Consider the following 15,609-nt stretch of genomic DNA (forward strand, 5'->3'; position numbering starts at 1 on the left):
TGACATCGCGCCTCACGACTATTTTTCCGCTTCTTGGAATCAGCAAACGATACGCTTTCGAAAAATCACTGATTCCAACGAACTTGAGCAATACTGCTTTGTTGTCCAACTTTGCGCGCTTTTCGTTAGACACATGGCAGAATATATCCACTCCGAATCGTTGTACATGCCCCAGCTTGGGTTTCTTACCAACCCATCGTTCATACGGTGTACCGGAGATTGAGCGAGAAGGCAGGCGATTTTGAAGGTAATTGGCTGTAACCGCAAAATCGAAGATGCATGTTGGCGTCAATCAGCATACAACGGGCCATTTCCACCAAGTACCGATATCGGCCACTCTGCTTTGCTACAGATTATACGGAGCTGTGAACTGGCCAACAATCCTGTTCCATTTCAGATACGCTCTCACACGCTTACCTCCATCATCGGATCGTAGGACTTTCGGTTTCTGGTTGAACTGGGTTTTCGCAGAACGGGTTTCGGCAGAACGTAAACGACAGTATATTTGCAGTAGTCGCCAACAAACGTCAGGAAATATCTCCGCCCTCCAATGGTTTTCGTCCGCATCGGTCCACAGATATCACCAAAGATTGAGTTGAGGGAATACGAACAAACCTCCTTCTAACTCAGCAGCTGCATCAATAGTTCCTTTTCTCATAATTTAAGCGCCACTTCTGTCAAACAGAACGCTGAAATCTTTCTACACCAACCGCTTGACCGAAAAAAGGTTGGATTTCATTTCAGGAACATACAGCACCATATCCAACGTAATCACCCGGCTGGTGGCGGCACCATCCAGCACTAACATCTTACCAGTTCCGCGACGTTTTGAATACGTCTTTATGCCGTTGGCAACCCAAACCGCTGCCAGAACCGTCTCGTCCAGGGGGTAAAAAAATTCAAGTCGATTAGAAAAGTGGCACGTTGCTCCGGAATCCAATCCTCACGTTGTAGCGCATTTCCGGTACATAACGCCCTGTTCCCCGGCTCGTAGATATATTTCACCACACTGTTGATTTTCAGTTGCTTGGTTACCTTGGATTGTTTTGTCTTATCCGTTTATCCAGGCCTTGCATTTTTCGCAATGGATCTTCATATGGCCAGGTTTGTGGCAAAAAAGCACCTCTTCCAATCCGCCTTCGATCCTACTTGCAATGCGGTCTCCAATTCTTCGTCCATCTTGATCCGATTCATGCCACTCATCGATCAGCTTTCCTTTCACCAGGTTCAGCGTCAGATCTTTTTCCGCTCTGGCCTCCAGAGCGGCAACGAGGGTCTCGTATTCCTCCGCTATGATGCTCAGCAGAATGGCTATCATCCACAGGTCATCGAGCACGTTGTTGGGCTGCAGATCGTTTAGCTTCTCGAAAAAATGTTAGTTTCCATGTTCCCATTCTTGTCTAAATGTAATCGACAAATCTTACGCCTCGCGGATACCTTCATGAGGAGTGTCTTCTTGACGTGGAATTTTTCAAGCTTTTCCCTATCCTTTGGCAGCAGTTTTGGCCTTTCTAATGTGCACCAATTGATTGTCTTCCACAAGCAGTCCAGCAGCACTTGATCATCCTTTGTCTTCCAGGCAGCAGTTTCCAGTTCAGGATTTCTATCCTTTACGGCGGTCCAAGATCCTTCCTTGAGCAGAAGCAGGTTTATACGGAAACTCCAGTGGTCGTAATTGGTATCGTTGAGCTTCGCAAACGACTTCTCCATTTTCTGTTCGATCCTTTCAATACAAAAAATATATCTTAAAACATCACCGGTATTGATTCGAATGCTGGGCCCATAACCAATTGGCACCTAAAGGGAAGTTTATCGTATCGGTATAATAACACGTCTGTCTTCAGCTGTGGTTTGATAGGAAGTAATTTATTAAGGCTAATTAAACATTAACTGACAATTGACATTCGAGAAATGGTTGCTTCGATGCTTACGGAAGCTTACAGCTTACGGAGCTGCGTTGCAACTCAAATACATTTCACCAATTGGCAATTGTAGCCACCGCGTGGTTCTGAAGGATGAACCGAAATAATGTGAATGGAAAATATACGTTCTAGATCTTCCAGAAAACCATCTGTTGGCAAAAATGGACCATGTGTGTGCAAACACCAACACAAACTTCATATTTATAAAACGACAACAAATCGTTCTAGAAGAATACCGGCGCTATGTGGTGAATTTAGAGAAAGGATAAAATTGTTACTAAAGATCCGAATCTTTCTGGGAACCATCAGCACCAAAAACCGTTTGTTTATCACAACATCAACTCCATTATCAGGGTACGACAAAAAAATGATTTACGGATTTAACATTTTTACGGATGTTCCGGATCATTCAGCGGAACACTTGGAGGCACTTGGAACACTTGGACAATGATTAATGTCAGGTTCACAACATCAATTCCACCCTCAAAGTTTGACAACAAATGGTCCTAAAAGATCCCGGAGTTCTACGTTGAAATTTACGAATTGTTCATTTTTACGGATGTTTATCCAGGAGACTACACGGTGGCCACAATAATGCTCCGTGTACGGCTCACAATAATGTATAAGTATGTTAGGGTTCGATAAGATATGGTTTTAAAAAATGTCTGCGCTCTACGATCAAATTTTCGAATTAATAATTTTTGCGGATGTTCCGGATCTTTCAAGGGACCGCCGGAGGCCACAATGGTCCGTGTATGGTCAAAACATCATTTCCATACTCAGGGCTCGATAACAATAGGGTTTTAAAAAAATCCCGCTGCACTATGATGAAATTTTGGAATTGACTATTTTTACGGATTTTCCGGTTCTTTCAGTTGGCCAAAATGGTCCATCCGTCAATGTCGTCGATGGTCGCAAATACCGAGGGGAAGCAACAAAATCTTCATAGCAAGCACAATGTTACTAGAGAAATGACGTTTGTTGATTTTATTGTTCGTTGTTGTTTTTTTTTGGTTGTTGAGACTGAATTGGTCGGACGAATTTGGAGGCGGAGTCTAAGTTGTAAAACATATCGGAGCGTGTATGGAGCCCCTTACACACTTTGCATTTGTTTCAACTGCGGTCACTGCTCCGGTTCAATTGTTCTACTTCTTGTGCCAAACTGGACAAAAACAGAGCCACGGCACTGGGCGATGGCCGAAATGAGACTCGCGTTGCGGACGGGAATAGGAGGTGTTTCAGGAGTTTAACGTTTATAATAGAATATTTCAATAAAACTGTTAAATTGGTGGAAAGTTTCCGAGTCAATGTAGGGGAACTGTTCCGATCTCCATCTCACTGTACATATATCCATCTCATCGCTAAACAAAGAAATACGGCACCAAATTTGTCGCTTCTTTTTGTCAACATGCGTGCTCACTGCTGAAAAAATCACAAAATAATAAACAAACCAAATTCCTTTCCATTGCTTTGTTTTTGATGAGATGGAAATAGGAGCTATGTGATGAAGTGGCGAACCGTTCCCCATATATAAATCTCAAAAATCCATAGAAAGATGAATGGGCTATTAATGTTCAAAATCTTTTTTTTATTTTTTTACACCCTGTATCCGAGCCTTCCTCTTAGACGTAGTTTACGTCAAAAGTTATAAATACCACCATCGCCTTATTCCGAGCAAACGCCTATTTCTTAATAACGCATCACATCTATCGTTGGCCTGCATGAAGATTCTTGTATAGAAGTGGATTTGAAAGAGAGAGCAATTTTGGTGACGATGTAAATCTCACGACCTTTCTTATGTCCAGATTTATAAAGTCACAAAAATTGCACTACGCTTGCTTTCTAATCCACTTCTATATCTATCATGGAACATGTAGTCTAAGTTTGAAAGATCATATTGGCATTTCCATATCATTGTAAAACCGTTCAACTTCTCGAAGAAGTAATATACTTATCTTATTAATTATGCAATAAATACTGTTAAAATTCTTGACAGTTTAGAACTGCAGTGCGATGGATAATGGGCCGATAGAATTTGCATTGCTATGTATTTTTAACAAAAGAAAACTGATTTATCTGCCCAATTTGCTTTACTCGAATATCCAGGAATTCGAAAACCAAATTCAGCCGCAGGCAATTTCTAATACTACAGCAAAAGCTCAGACAAACTTAGGTTTCTGCCCCAGTGTGCACAGGGCCATCAAAAAAGGTAAAAACTGCTACTCTATCTAGGTGCCCTTGCATTCACTCGAGTCGATGTACTATCAAATTCACTAGTATAAATTTTTCATTACATAATAAGCAGTTTTTTTGCGATGCGGAAAGAGCACGATCAGAGTTATCGAACCGAAGTATGTTAGGAATTTTAGATCTCATAATTTTGTTCCCTCATTCTTCGGTATCGTCTCGGCCGTCAGCTGATTCGAACGTCGAATAAAAGAATGATGGATTGTCACTGATGTTGTTGTACCTTATATGCGGCTTTTCTCTTCCTCTCCGATGAAGTTTTTTTTTTATATAATCGAAGTTATCCACGACTTATCAGCGTCTTCGGCAACCGCATCCAAGCAACCATATGATTCACACGATTCGCACACTCGCTTTTTCCTTCACGTCACTACCGCATCTTAGATCACGGCGTTTCATCGTGCGAAGGCATCTCCTTCGTTCGCAAACAATGAACTAGACTTGAGAACTTTTTGAAACCATCAACTGAGCGATATTAACTCCCGAATCAAACCCGGAGCGGGGGTTGGAAACCACTAGCAGTAATTCAATTTCCTGCACGGTCCGCACGCGAAACCACCGGAAACCGACGAATTTCTATCAATTTCGACAGGAAATATCCTTTTTAACTTTGTATACGGCACTGATCAATTGTAAAACACATCGAAATTTTCATACAAACAGAATTTTCACACACAGACGCATCGCACGTCACACGTCGCCCAACGTCGATTGCAGTAGGCTTTCAGGCGACGGACGATGACCGAACCTGTCGAGGTAACCAAGGAGCGGCAGGAACTCGGAACTTCCCCGGAGTACGGAAAAGAAAAACAAGAAACAACAAATCAGCTTTGGTATTGCTTGGCGGTTCTCGGATTAACTCGGATTCAAACGGTCGGAACGGAACAGGGACTAACACCGGACGCGCGTGTGCTTCGTTCGCCAACTGTCTGCATCAACTGAGTGGCCGACCGGCCAACCGAGGACCCACCGACCAGCCATGCCGAGCGAGCGAGCGAGCGAACGAACGGAGGAACGAGCTTTCGAATGCGGCTTCCAACCAAAACACGTCATCGTTGCGCGAAGTTGTGGAGCAGAGGCCCTTTTTGCCACCTCCCCGTTTTTTCCCACCGGCACCAATCATGGCGCAACATCACCACCTTGCTCTTCCGCAACGCCAGAAAAGGGATGCCGCTTGGACGGCGATGACGATGATGATGGTGCTGATGATGGCTCCGAAAACGGAATATAAATTGCAAGCACGTGCCTAGAGTGGGCTATGCTCGAACAAGACTTAGTGTTTGATGGACATTGACTCTATGCGACTATGACGACCTAAAAGATAACAAATAAAGTAATAATAATTAATCATTTCACAACAATAAAACAGGAATGTTTTCTTCAACACATAATTTAAAGAACTATTTTCTGGAATTTGTTTTGATTAAATTAGATTGGAAGTTGATTGTTTGACGATCTAAGAAAACAAAATGAAACCAGCCCCAATCCAAATCCAATCCAAATCCAATCCAAACCAATCCAAACCAATCCAAACCAATCCAAACCAATCCAAACCAATCCAAATCCAATCCAAATTAAACCAAACCAATCCAAACCAATCCAAACCAATCAAACCAATCCAAACCAATCCAAACCAATCCAAACCAATCCAAACCAATCCAAACCAATCCAAACCAATCCAAACCAATCCAAACCAATCCAAACCAATCCAAACCAATCCAAACCAATCCAAACCAATCCAAACCAATCCAAACCAATCCAAACCAATCCAAACCAATCCAAACCAACCAAACCAATCCAAACCAATCCAAACCAACCAAACCAACCAAACCAATCCAAACCAATCCAAACCAATCCAAATCCAACCAAACCAACCAAACCAATCCAAACCAATCCAAACCAATCCAAACCAATCCAAACCAATCCAAACCAATCCAAACCAATCCAAACCAACCAAACCAATCCAAACCAATCCAAACCAATCCAAACCAATCCAAACCAACCAAATCCAATCCAAACCAATCCAAACCAATCCAACCAATCCAAACCAACCAAACCAATCCAAACCAACCAAACCAATCCAAACCAACCAAACCAATCCAAACCAATCCAAACCAATCCAAACCAACCAAACCAATCCAAACCAATCCAAACCAACCAAACCAATCCAAACCAATCCAAACCAACCAAACCAATCCAAACCAACCAAACCAATCCAAATCCAATCCAAACCAATCCAAACCAACCAAACCAACCAAACCAATCCAAACCAACCAAACCAATCCAAACCAACCAAACCAATCCAAACCAATCCAAACCAACCAAACCAATCCAAACCAACCAAACCAATCCAAACCAATCCAAACCAATCCAAACCAACCAAACCAATCCAAACCAATCCAAACCAACCAAACCAATCCAAACCAATCCAAACCAATCCAAACCAATCCAAACCAATCCAAACCAATCCAAACCAATCCAAACCAATCCAAACCAATCCAACCAATCCAAACCAATCCAAACCAATCCAAACCAATCCAAACCAATCCAAACCAATCCAAACCAATCCAACCAATCCAAACCAATCCAAACCAACCAAACCAATCCAAACCAATCCAAACCAATCCAAACCAATCCAAACCAATCCAAACCAACCAAACCAATCCAAACCAATCCAAACCAACCAAACCAATCCAAACCAATCCAAACCAACCAATCCAAATCCAATCCAAACCAATCCAAACCAACCAAACCAATCCAAACCAATCCAAACCAATCCAAACCAATCCAAACCAATCCAAACCAATCCAAACCAATCCAAACCAATCCAAACCAATCCAAACCAACCAAACCAACCAAACCAATCCATCCAACCAATCCAAACCAATCCCAAACCAACCAAACCAATCCAAACCAATCCAAACCAATCCAAACCAACCAAACCAATCCAAACCAACCAAACCAATCCAAACCAATCCAAACCAATCCAAACCAACCAAACCAACCAAACCAACCAAACCAATCCAAACCAATCCAAACCAATCCAAACCAATCCAAACCAATCCAAACCAATCCAAACCAACCAAACCAATCCAAACCAACCAATCCAACCAATCCAAACCAACCAAACCAATCCAAACCAATCCAAACCAATCCAAACCAATCCAAACCAATCCAAACCAATCCAAACCAACCAAACCAATCCAAACCAACCAAACCAACCAAACCAATCCAAACCAATCCAAACCAATCCAAACCAATCCAAACCAACCAAACCAATCCAAACCAATCCAAACCAATCCAAACCAATCCAAACCAATCCAAACCAACCAAACCAATCCAAATCCAATCCAAACCAATCCAAACCAACCAAACCAATCCAAACCAACCAAACCAATCCAAACCAATCCAAACCAACCAAACCAACCAAACCAATCCAAACCAATCCAAACCAATCCAAACCAACCAAACCAATCCAACCAATCCAAACCAATCCAAACCAACCAAACCAATCCACCAATCCAACCAATCCAAACCAATCCAAACCAACCAAACCAACCAAACCAACCAAACCAATCCAAACCAATCCAAACCAATCCAAACCAATCCAAACCAATCCAAACCAATCCAAACCAATCCAAACCAACCAAACCAATCCAAACCAATCCAAACCAATCCAACCAAACCAACCAAACCAATCCAAACCAATCCAAACCAATCCAAACCAATCCAAACCAATCCAAATCCAATCCAAACCAATCCAAACCAACCAAACCAATCCCAAACCAACCAAATCCAATCCAAACCAACCAAACCAATCCAAACCAATCCAAACCAATCCAAACCAATCCAAACCAATCCAAACCAATCCAAACCAACCAAACCAATCCAAACCAATCCAAACCAACCAAACCAACCAAACCAATCCAAACCAATCCAAACCAATCCAAACCAATCCAAACCAATCCAAACCAACCAAACCAATCCAAACCAACCAAACCAACCAAACCAATCCAAACCAAACCAATCCAAACCAATCCAAACCAACCAAACCAATCCAAACCAATCCAAACCAACCAAACCAACCAAACCAATCCAAACCAATCCAAATCCAACCAAACCAATCCAAACCAATCCAAACCAATCCAAACCAATCCAAACCAATCCAAACCAACCAAACCAATCCAAACCAATCCAAACCAATCCAAACCAACCAAACCAATCCAAACCAATCCAAACCAAACCAATCCAAACCAATCCAAACCAATCCAAACCAATCCAAACCAATCCAAACCAATCCAAACCAATCCAAACCAATCCAAACCAACCAACCAAACCAATCCAAACCAATCCAAACCAATCCCAAACCAACCAAATCCAATCCAAACCAATCCAAACCAATCCAAACCAATCCAAACCAATCCAAACCAACCAAACCAATCCAAACCAATCCCAAACCAATCCAAACCAATCCAAACCAATCCAAACCAATCCAAACCAATCCAAACCAATCCAAACCAATCCAAACCAATCCAAACCAATCCAAACCAATCCAAACCAATCCAAACCAACCAAACCAACCAAACCAATCCAAACCAATCCAAACCAATCCAAACCAATCCAAACCAATCCAAACCAATCCAAACCAAACCAATCCAACCAATCCAAACCAATCCAAACCAATCCAAACCAATCCAAACCAATCCAAACCAATCCAAACCAATCCAAACCAACCAAACCAATCCAAACCAATCCAAACCAATCCAAACCAACCAAACCAATCCAAACCAATCCAAACCAATCCAAACCAATCCAAACCAATCCAAACCAACCAAACCAATCCAAACCAATCCAAACCAACCAAACCAATCCAAACCAATCCAAACCAACCAAACCAATCCAAACCAATCCAAACCAATCCAAACCAATCCAAACCAATCCAAACCAACCAAACCAACCAAACCAATCCAAACCAATCCAAACCAATCCAAACCAATCCAAACCAATCCAAACCAATCCAAACCAATCCAAACCAATCCAAACCAATCCAAACCAACCAAACCAATCCAAACCAATCCAAACCAATCCAAACCAATCCAAACCAATCCAAACCAACCAATCCAAACCAACCAAATCCAATCCAAATCCAATCCAAACCAATCCAAACCAATCCAAACCAATCCAAACCAATCCAAACCAATCCAAACCAATCCAAACCAATCCAAACCAATCCAAACCAACCAAACCAATCCAAACCAACCAAACCAATCCAAACCAATCCAAACCAACCAAACCAATCCAAACCAATCCAAACCAATCCAAACCAATCCAAATCCAACCAAACCAACCAAACCAATCCAAACCAATCCAAACCAATCCAAACCAATCCAAACCAATCCAAACCAATCCAAACCAACCAAACCAATCCAAACCAATCCAAACCAACCAAACCAACCAAACCAATCCAAACCAATCCAAACCAATCCAAACCAATCCAAACCAACCAAACCAATCCAAACCAATCCAAACCAACCAAACCAATCCAAACCAATCCAAACCAATCCAAACCAATCCAAACCAATCCAAATCCAATCCAAACCAATCCAAACCAATCCAAACCAATCCCAAACCAATCCAAACCAATCCAAACCAATCCAAACCAATCCAAACCAATCCAAACCAATCCAAACCAACCAAACCAATCCAAACCAATCCAAACCAATCCAAACCAATCCAAACCAATCCAAACCAATCCAAACCAATCCAACCAATCCAAACCAATCCAAACCAATCCAAACCAATCCAAACCAATCCAAACCAATCCAAACCAATCCAAACCAATCCAAACCAATCCAAACCAATCCAAACCAATCCAAACCAATCCAAACCAACCAAACCAATCCAAACCAACCAAACCAACCAAACCAATCCAAACCAATCCAAACCAATCCAAATCCAACCAAACCAATCCAAACCAATCCAAACCAACCAAACCAATCCAAACCAATCCAAACCAATCCAAACCAACCAAACCAATCCAAACCAATCCAAACCAATCCAAACCAATCCAAACCAATCCAAACCAATCCAAACCAATCCAAACCAATCCAAATCCAATCCAAACCAATCCAAACCAATCCAAACCAATCCAAACCAACCAAACCAATCCAAACCAACCAAACCAATCCAAACCAATCCAAACCAATCCAAACCAACCAAACCAATCCAAACCAATCCAAACCAATCCAAACCAATCCAAACCAATCCAAACCAATCCAAACCAATCCAAACCAATCCAAACCAATCCAAACCAATCCAAACCAATCCAAACCAATCCAAACCAATCCAAACCAATCCAAATCAATCCCAAATCCAATCCAAATCCCAATCCAAATCCAATCCAAACCAATCCAAACCAATCCAAACCAATCCAAACCAATCCAAATCCAACCAAACCAATCCAAACCAATCCAAACCAATCCAAACCAATCCAAACCAATCCAAACCAATCCAAACCAATCCAAACCAATCCAAACCAACCAAACCAATCCAAACCAATCCAAACCAATCCAAACCAATCCAAACCAATCCAAACCAATCCAAACCAATCCAAACCAATCCAAACCAATCCAAACCAATCCAAACCAATCCAAACCAATCCAAACCAATCCAAACCAATCCAAACCAACCAAACCAATCCAAACCAATCAAACCAATCCAAACCAACCAAACCAATCCAAACCAACCAAACCAATCCAAACCAATCCAAACCAATCCAAACCAATCCAAACCAACCAAACCAATCCAACCAACCAAACCAACCAAATCCAATCCAAACCAATCCAAATCCAATCCAAACCAATCCAAACCAATCCAAACCAATCCAAACCAATCCAAACCAATCCAAACACAATCCAAACCAATCCAAACCAATCCAAACCAATCCAAACCAATCCAAACCAATCCAACCAATCCAAACCAATCCAAATCCAATCCAAACCAATCCAAACCAATCCAAACCAATCCAAACCAATCCAAACCAATCCAAACCAATCCAAACCAATCCAAACCAATCAAACCAATCCAAATCCAATCTAAATCCAATCCAAATCCATTCCAAATCGAATTTGAAATCTACATCTGGAGAAGCAAAAATTGCAGTATAGAATCCTTCATTGTCTTGCTCAGACGAAACTAAAATTGAACGAAAAACTAGATTGGTCATCCCTATTGGTTCTCTCCCAACACCTTTGCCAAAACATCGATTGTAAGCCAAGTATGGTGGAAAACATAACTGGGTGTAAGGTGAGCGGAGAAACCCTCTTTTACTGCCATGTGTCAATATGCCGACCCACCTCTTTCCAGACAAACAAAGTTCGCATAAACATTCTCTCTCTCACACAGTTCCCATTTTACTCATTCGAGGGGGGCAAGTTTCCATCCCGAGAGTCAGCGACCAGCTTTGCCTTCCGACGGGAAACTTATTGCAAAGGGAAGTGAGCAACTTTTGGGTTATGACGCCCGAACGATGACGACAGCAGTCCGTAGTCCCTATACGTAAAGCCACATGATTGTTTGCCCGGCATCCATATCGGTCGTGATTTTTGACTGGACGCGTGTATCCGCGATACGGGAGTGTGGATTTCAGTTCCGGAAAGCTATGGCCGTTCGTTAAGTTCCCATTTTGTTCGATTATGAGCCGATTTGGCTAATCTGACGAATCGACGATTTAAGTTCAAAATCGTTGACTGGGCAGCATAGTCGAAGACGTGTAGCACTCGCACCCGAATGACGGGCCAGCTGGCAGTAGTGGGTGGATTGATGAGACGACAAAAGCGAAGGATGATGTTTTGTTAAGCTATGGAGGGAGTTTATGTTTACTTTTGATGGGTGAAACTTGAGGAGAGCCGTTGGGTTTGTTGATGTTTGTTCTAAGATGTTAGTTTTGTGTTTTGCTGACGTGTTCGTATGAGGATGGATGGAAACTTGCCGGTAAAATTTAATAACATCAAAGCTGTGCTTCATCCTATATATCAATGTTTGTCATATTTTGAATACATACAAATGAGCTATTCAAATTCCTAGCCATTTTATTTTATCTTAAGAAATAATCTCCTTAACAGAGCGCCACTGCAGTGGTGTAGGATCAAACATAAACTCTTTACTTCATTTTAAACTAAAGTTGTTAAAGGGAACTTAGGGAACAATACACCACGCGTCGGCTAACCAGCAATTCTAGTACGGACAGTGCGTGCAAGTGCATAGTGCATTATAGGTTGGTCTTGTAACGCTGTGTGAATTTGTCGGAATAATTTTATTGGATTTGCTTAAAGCTTAAGACGTTTTTATCTTTTTAAGCAAAATCATTTGTTAATATATTATGAAATTAGATTATTATTTTTAATTATTAAATAGCTTTGACGTTTTTAAATAGTAAAATATCATTGAAATGAGTTAAAGCTTAATTATTAGTCATCAAGTATTTTTTGCTTTATTTTTTGTTGTAATTATTAGATTATATGAATTCAATAAGCTTTGAACGTTTTTTTTCTTTTTAAGCAGAATAATGCTTGAATTCGTTAAGTCGGCTTGACGATTCACAGTCCAAAGCGAGATCATAATATAATCAGTATTTGCCCGACTATTTGACTGTCTCGGGTAAGGAAGTATTTGTGTCTCGGCTAAGCAATGTGGTATACTGTTTCTGTTAGTGCAGTAATGGCTCCTGAAGCTAGATAGCTCTTTTCCAACCATTTGCTCGATCCTGGGATATCGCCATGTGAATCGGTGTACATAACCAGCAATTGTACTTCAAGATTTCTTGAAGGTAAAAATCCTTAAGCTCGTTTATTTTCGCTCACACTAGAGAAAGAGAAGTATCGCGGTTTCCAAGTTCCGAACAATTTTAGTATTTCTACACAATTTTTTTTCTAGTGAAACGTGTTAATTCAAAATTTGCTGAAGTAATAATTGAGAACAGTGGTAAAGTGAAGTGCTTGTAACAGAATTTTGGTGTCTTCCAGATAGTTGCTAATTTCGGTCAGTGCGTCTGACACTTTCGCGATTCTCTCCATTTGCCGGAGTAGAATTGGAGACAAAAACAGGTAATTTAAAATTATGATTATAATCTTGCACACGACTAACGTTCGCCATTCGCGTTGGACTTCCAGCGCGTAGGCGCTTTTTTGTACGGGCTGGACTTGTGTGACGACCAGCGGAGTCGAATTGGGGTTCCGTCCTTTTTGCTGTGGGTCCAAAATTAAGCTTGTGGCCTTGTGGCCCTTCTGAGGTACCCAAACGGAGGGGAGTGAAGTTCGTCAATTAGTCGAGCTAAACTCACCCGACAATCGCCTAAAACTGTTGATAAGACCACCATTACGTTACAACCCCCTGGTGGTCAGGTGTCGAGAACGCGGTTCCCATACGTTGCAAATTATCGTACGCTGAACCGAACCCGAACCGAGAATTATTAGCTTTCTTTAGTCCTCGCCCGATGAATCCGAAAGGTAAGTGAAGCCGGGTCTTAAGGGAAAGTGGGCTACTAGTTCGAGGAAACGGTTATTCCGGACGCTCTCGACGGTTCCAAATCAGAAGCCTTCCGTCCAGCCGCCACTCCCTCCGCACCTTTAGTTCGGCCATTTTGACACAAGCTCACGCCGCCATCGTCTGGGTCAGCGGTTCTCATCCTTTTTCTTGAGAGGTACCCCTCCAAACTTTCGCATTCATTGAGGTACCCCCTCTTGAAAGTAGGCCTTTGAAATAATTATTCCGAGCCCTTTGAATGAAGACTTCCGAGCATCTTGAAAGAAGCTTCTGAATCTCTTGAAAGTAGGCTTCTGCACCTCTTGACAAAAGGCTTCCGAATCTCTTGAATGATGGCTTTCGAGCAATTTAAAAAGAGGCTTCCTTTGCATCTTGAAAGGTTGCTTCTGAGCTTCTTAGAAGAATGCTTCCAAGCCTCTTGAAAGAAGAATTCTGTGCTTCTTGAAGGGATGCTTCCGAGCCCTTTTGAAAGGAGGCTCCCGTTTCACTTAAAAGTAGGTTTTCGAGCCTCTTAAAAGGTCCCTTCCAAGCTTTTTGCAAGTAGGCTTCCGGTACCTCTTAAAAGGAGGTTGAGCCTCTTGAAAGGAGCTGCTGGATCTCTTGAAAGTAGGCTTCCTCACCTTTTGATAAGATAATTCTGAGCGCCTTGAAGCATCTTTGAGCCTCTTGAATGGCGGCTTTCGAGCCCCTTAAAAAAAGCCTGAGTAGCACACTTGTCACATACCACTTACTGTGACTCATATGCGACCAAATCCAGTCACATTGGAGTTACTGCAACTAAATCGATCCGAACTGTGCTACTAGGGAGGGTTCTTTTGCATCTCGGAAGGACACTTCTTAGCTTCTTGAAAGTAAACTTCTAAACCCTTTGAACGAAGAATTCCATGTTTCTTGAAGAAAGGCTTCCGAGACTTTCGAAACTGAGCTTCCGGGCATCTTAAAATGAGGCTTCCGGATCTCGTCTTCCGTAAGGCTTCCGAGCTTTTTGTAAGAAGGCTTTCGACTTTCTTGAAAGGAGTCTTCCGAGCTTTTTGAAATAAGGCTTCCGACTCTCTTAAAACGAGGCTTTCGGGTCTCTTGGAAGGAGACTTCCAACCCTTTTGAAAGAAGACTTCCAAGCCTCTAGAAAGGAGGTTTCCAAGCTTCTTGAAGGAGACTTCCGAGTCTCTTGAAAAAGGCTTCCGAGCCTCTTGAAAAGAGGCTTTAAAGGCTCAAGGCACACCGCCAGAAAAACTCTTCGTCTTCGGCGCTTCGCCGGAAAGAACATCGCCTTCGGCGTCCCGCCGGAAAACATCGTTTTCTCCCGCAAGAAAGAACATCGTCTTCGGCACCCCGCCGGAATTCAAAGTCATCGAAAAATCCTGCGTACGTGAAAACTTGTATAATCATGGTCATGGAATAGTTTCCCCCTAGCTAGTATAAAAATTCCGCCCAACCCAAAAAAATTTGTTGAATTTGAAGCTCTGAGAGTCAATTGATTTTGTTTCGGCAGTTCCGTGGGAACCTGCTGTTCTCTTTACGTTTCCGTTGGTAGATTGCACCTCAGACTTCTATTCCTCTATTGGTTTTGCTTTTCGGTTGGGCGAGCTTAAGTGATTGATAGGGTTACTAGGAAAAGGGTTGCAGTTTGGTTCTCTCAAGATTAAGCGGGTTGTTGAACATTAAGCCAGCAACCGTTCGAGGATTTTCCCTGAGGAATTATCTCAAAAATAGTCGGGCAAGTCAACATACTGGTGTTCTCTCGTACGCGAGAGTGGCGCTAAAGCCACCAAGTTATTAAATTCTCTCAGACGATTGGCGAACGGTGACAGTCGCATAGGGCACTTTGACCAATTCGCGAATTAGTCATTTTCATAAGGATACTCGTTAAAGTGAAAAAGTAGCAGCAGATGAAATT

The 15,609-nt window shown here is 42.0% G+C and overlaps 1 protein-coding gene across 7 annotated transcripts in view; it reads right to left on the reverse strand.

Moving 5' to 3' along the window:
- Nucleotides 1-4,758, reverse strand: part of LOC134218252 (potassium voltage-gated channel subfamily H member 6) — a 531,314-nt gene extending 526,556 nt beyond the window's left edge. For 3 of the 7 annotated variants that reach the window (XM_062697175.1, XM_062697178.1, XM_062697176.1), the window contains exon 1: nucleotides 4,393-4,756. The gene's annotated coding sequence lies outside the window, so the exon portion shown is untranslated. Of the gene's footprint in view, nucleotides 1-4,392 lie in introns of all 7 variants that reach the window. The other 4 variants (XM_062697177.1, XM_062697179.1, XM_062697180.1 and 1 more) reach the window with 4 other exon arrangements.
- Between the last annotated feature and the right edge of the window lie 10,851 nt (nucleotides 4,759-15,609).

The sequence above is a fragment of the Armigeres subalbatus genome, chromosome 2 (genome assembly GCF_024139115.2).
Source record: "Armigeres subalbatus isolate Guangzhou_Male chromosome 2, GZ_Asu_2, whole genome shotgun sequence".
Taxonomy (NCBI): domain Eukaryota; kingdom Metazoa; phylum Arthropoda; class Insecta; order Diptera; family Culicidae; genus Armigeres; species Armigeres subalbatus.